A 5,490-nucleotide genomic window follows, 5' to 3' on the forward strand; every position below is an offset into this window, starting at 1 on the left:
GAATTCTTTCCATTTCTGTTGACTTTATTGTTTATATCTGAACCAATACTCGCTTAAATAATTAAGAAAGCTCAGATATTTCATTGTAAATACCCTACTCTATTTCTTTTTTGTTCAAAATTGTCTTATTCTTCATCTTTAGCTCTACTCTATAAATTCTAGGATGAACTTACCAATATTTCTCCAAACAGTTCCTTTGTGATCTATGGCATTAGCACTTAATTTATAATTATTAATCATTTGTTTATTTACTTTAAAATATTATTAGTTGTACATGGGCACAATACCTTTATTTTATTTATTTATTTTTTATGTGGTGATGAGGATTGAACCCCAGTGCCTCATGCATGCAATGCAAGCACTCCACTGCTGAGCCACAGCAAGCCCCTAATTATTGATCATTTATAATTATTAAGGAGAGAACTGGCATCTTTAGAGTACTGTGTTCCAATCTGTGAACAGATATAGCTCTCCAATTTTTCAAGTCTTCTTTAATGTCCTTGAGAATATTTTATGATTTTTCTCCAAAGTAGCTTAGAGGTTTGTGAATGCTACACTTATCTCTAATAATATCTAGTTAGTCATTTCTAGTGTTTAGTAATTTGATGATTTTTTTTCAAATGTGTGTTTTCTGCATAATCTCTTATTAGTTCTCAACATCTGTCTGTAAGTTATATTGTATTTCTAAGTAGATAATCACCAAATAGTTCTTTCTCTCACTTTCTACTAAGTTTCCCTATTATTTGCTTTGCTTTGCATTTCTTATTTTAGACAGTACCTGCAGTGAAATATTTAAAAGAAGCAAAATAACAAAAATCCTACTATTGTTTTTGCCTAGTAGTCTTGCCCTGGAAATTTTTCTAATGTTTTGTTATTAAATATAATAGTTTTCTGATATTTTAATAGATTTGATCAGTTTAAAAACACCTAATCAAGTAACTCAAGTTATTTTTCTTTTTTTATTAAATTTTTATTATTTTTATAGACTGCATTTTGATTCATTGTACACAAATTTGAACCAGAAAGCTACATTTCAAATTACTGAATTTCTAGACATTTTTGTAGAACACACTTACATAAAATTTTGTAAACTCTTACTATTATTGAACAACAGGACAAGTAATCAAGACAGACAAATATATTTTTTAATTTTTTTTGATTCATTGTACACAAATGGGGTACAACTTTGCATTTCTCTGGATGTACATGAAGTAGAGTCACATCATTTGTGTAATCATACATATACATAAGGTAATGATGTTTGTCTCATTCCATTATCTTTCCTTCCCCTGCCCCCTCCCCATCTCTCATTTAAGAAGAATAAAAGTATGGCATTTGCAGACAAATATATTTCTTATTTTCAAAAACCATTAAAGAAACTATTGACTCATTAATTTTAATTTAAGTGAAAATCATTGCATTATTAAACAAAAGATTTATATGTGAAAAAGGGAAGCTATGATATCTTGAAAGCACTATAAACAAACTTAGTAAAGCAATGCTACTTCTTTCCTTTATTAAAAGAGGTGCTAAAAATGGCAAATAAGGAGAAGAATAGAGACATCATACAAGTGAATTTTTTCCATGTATTTGACTTGTTGGGTGTGTATCAAGGTAGAAGAATATGTATTTAGTGATATGTTAGATGGTTGGATTTGTATTGGGTTTAATGGTTTTTACACACCATTATGAATAATGGATTAATGTTACCCTGAAAGGAGGTCTCTTAGGATCCCTCAACATTCTTTTTATTCTGACCCCTGTTCTGTTCGATAATTTTATCAATAACCCAAAGAGAGAAATGGCATGTGTATCATTTAAGGACATTCATTATTTGAAAAGGGGAAGATAGTTATATGTTGAATCACATACATTCAACTAGTAAGAAGTATAGTTTTGTGTTGGTTTGGTGTTTTGGTCTAAGAAAATAATGAATTAATTATTTCAGAAATAATTCAGATAGTTAGAAATTTTAAGCTAAATCTGTATAAAATTAAAATGATAAAAAATTGTCTTGTAGTTAGTTTACAAACAAGTAAAACAAAACAAAAACTATACTTGAGTTAGGAATACCAACAGCATTTCAGGTGAAAAGAGACAGATATTCTGTTTCAATGAAAAGCCACAACTGAACAAAAATCTATTCTTTCCTCTATAAATTTTTCTAATGCAATCCTAGGCTATGTGTATTCATATCAGTGGGTTCTACTCTGGTTATATCCATTTGCAATAGTATTAGTCCATCTTTAGTATTTCCCCTTTTTTAAATAGAGACATAGGTTATTAGAGCTCAGAGGGGAAGAAAGAGAGAAGCCAAATTATTTTTCTCTGAGGAAAAGATAGAGCAATTACTGCTATTAAACCTGAAGAAGACTCAGATGGCATGGGAAAGAAAGCAGTCTTTAAATATTTAAAAGACAATTGAGGAGCAATTAAGTCAGTTATGTATGTCTCAAGAGGACTTAAATTTATGACCAAATGTATCATTATCATGAAACAAAATTTGATTTAATATACAGAACTAAAATAAACATTAGCTATATAAAAAATGAATCACGTGCTTTAAGTGGTAGTGACTTCTACATCACTGGGAAGATTATCAGTTATACTGTAAAGCGAACCCAGACTAGGAGTCAGACCAGAGATGTCCCTGGTAAATTCTAACTCTAATATTTTTTTTCATTTTATGATAAACACAAGGTTTTACTTGCCCATTGGTTCCGCCTCCTTTTTTTTTTTTTTTTTTTTTTTTTTTTTTGTAGTATTTTGTTTTCAATTTGATAAATGCCAGGAAAATTTTTGTGATCACTTACTTGATAAATTCATGACCCGGCTATTTTTTAAATTTTATGGAGGGGGGTAAAAATCACCATGTCTCAGACTATGTTTGAGAGCTGAACTCTGTTTCTAAATTTCTCTTTTAGGTTTAGCTTGAAAATACTAGTATGGCGAAGTTCTAAATATTCTAGGTCACCAAATTACATATTACTCAGTTAATCTAATCTATGGAATAATTATTACAAGAGTGCTTTTTAATATTTTAGCAAACAAGGATTGGAAAATGGCATAGAAAGCTACGAAGTATAGGACCACAATATAGATAATCAGAGAGTTATGAATGAAAGAAAAGTAAGAAACATGGTTTTTTCTTCAGATAAAAAACAGAATTCAAATTAAGCGATGGGCAAAACTATTGGTGATAAGTAATTTCATCTTAGAAGTGTGTTTCAACTAGAGCACTGCATGTTTAAACTAATTCTAAAGACTAGTAAAGTCTGGAATAAAATTACAAAAAAGAAAATTTTATGATAACTCAATTTTGTATCATCATCATAATGTAACTAAATCACTACCTACTATATGGCAAGTGCTGTTTACTCACATCAGAGACTACTAAAAAGGAAGTTAATAATCAAATATGTCCAACAAAATATACAATTTTTCATACAGAATTTATTTCAGTTGCATTTTATGTTAAAAATAGTATGGAGTATTTCAACTAAAAAGGGATAGTTTTCTTTTGGGACCCACAGTTTATATCTCTCTGATCATCATTTCTTTTCTGTGAGAAGTATAGAAACACTTTATTGTATGAATTTTGTAACATCTGTACTAAGTTTTCAAAAGAAACAATTTTATTTTTGACTAAAATCTCATCTGTGTATATACAAAGCCCTAGATTAATGCATGCTCTAATAGAAAGTCTCAAACTTCACAGCATGTCAGCATAAAGAAACTTTAAAAAAAATAAATTTAAAAAGAGACTGGCAGATTAGTACCTGGCTGTAATCATTGTGACCTGGAAAGCTGAGGCAGGAGGATTGCAAGTTCAAAGCCAGTCTCACCAAATTAGCAAGGCCCTGAACAATTTAGCAAGACCCTGTCTGAAAATGAAAAACTTAAAAAAATCAGGCTGGGGATATGGCTCAGTGGTTCACCTCTGGGTTCAATTCCTGGTACCTAAATAAATAAATAAATAAATAAATAAATAAATAAATAAATTTAAAAGGAGAAGGGCTGCTCCAATTTAATACAATGTCACAACTGCGGGGGAAAAAAGATAGCTGACATCTCAGCACAGGAGAAATCTTAAAAGGCACAAAATTATTATTATTATTATTTTTTTTTTGTAGAACAAGAACAGGTCATTCCTTTATTGACATTCATAAAATACATTTTCTGTTCTGCTGATGCTATAATTTCAATACCAATTCTCCAGCAACATCAGTTGTGAGCATAAAGTATACCATGTAACCTCAAATCTCTAACAGTGGAAGGTTTAAACAAAATGGATGCTTCTTGAATAATGCTGCTTCCTTTGATGTGACAACTGAGCATCCATCTCCCTCCCCCTCAGATGATTTCTTCAGCATGTTAGAGCCATGAGGAATGGTTTAGTCTCATAACCAAGTTAGATGAAGACATTGGTCACATAATACACATGCTCTATTTTTTTTTTTTTTTTTTTTTTTTTAATTCTGAATCTTGGGCAACTGTTCTCTTGTAACTACTTTGTTTCTAAAAGCAGTTATTGTCCAAAGCTGAAAGAACTTAAGTCTTCTCAGATGAGCATGTGAATGAATGGAGGGAGGTAAACAAAACATAAAATTTAAAAAGATGAGGTCTGATAGGGGAGCAGCCGGATAAGAAAATCAAAAAAGGAACAGTAATTTAAAGTTTATTCCAGCTATAATGCAGGTTATTCTGACTTTAAGGTAGCATGACATGGCATACTTCTGAGTCCGTTCCAGAGATATTCTGTTGTATTTATCTCTGTCTGTTTTATAGATCCGTGCAATCTGTGGCTCTAAGGGGTCATCTGGGTTTGGATCACATAGCAGTGAACAAATGGATAAAAGAACTTTATAAATAGTTAAAGCAGAAGACCATTGTGATCTTAGAATATGGAGACAAATGCTGCCATGACTGTTAATATTTGGATGATAAATTCTTGTAAATGCAACCTTAGGTGGTTTGAAGGGGTAGTCTTGTAGGAAAATGAACTGTCAAAAAGAATACACCACCTTGATATGGGCTGTCAATAGGTCCCATCATGCTAATGAAACATATCATCCCCAACTGGACCTGCAGAACATTGTACTGGAGGGTCACGGGCCAAATCACTAAATTCCTTATTAATCCGTTTCAGCGCCATAGTCTGCGCTCTTAGTCTGGCTCCTCACTATCTCCGTTTGCGCTCAAAGGTCGGGCCAAAACTTGATTTTCAGGGCGGCGGGGATTGTCCCTTTGTCTCACACCGGCTGTGCCAGACACAGGCGCTAGGGCTAGGAGGTTGGACTGGGAGGGCGGGGGACCCAGGCGGGTCATGGGCTGGTGGCAGGGTGGACGGGTGGCAGAAACCCTTAGACTCAGAGAGGGATCGAGAACTGGAAGGAGACCATGGGAGGAAGGTAATGAAAGCGGCCACAAAATTACTTTTTTAAAAAAATAAAGATTAGGACCAATTATTGTGAGCACAATCATGTTAAC

General features: G+C 32.6%; 1 pseudogene across 1 annotated transcript; it reads right to left on the minus strand.

Moving 5' to 3' along the window:
• Positions 1-4,520: 4,520 nt before the first annotated feature.
• LOC306665505 (ubiquitin-conjugating enzyme E2 D3-like) lies at positions 4,521-5,212 on the minus strand (annotated as a pseudogene). Its single transcript has one exon. The product of its transcript is annotated as a ubiquitin-conjugating enzyme E2 D3-like (transcript).
• Positions 5,213-5,490: the final 278 nt, after the last annotated feature.

Source organism: Sciurus vulgaris (assembly GCF_902686455.1).
Source record: "Sciurus vulgaris genome assembly, chromosome: 7".
Classification (NCBI taxonomy): domain Eukaryota; kingdom Metazoa; phylum Chordata; class Mammalia; order Rodentia; family Sciuridae; genus Sciurus; species Sciurus vulgaris.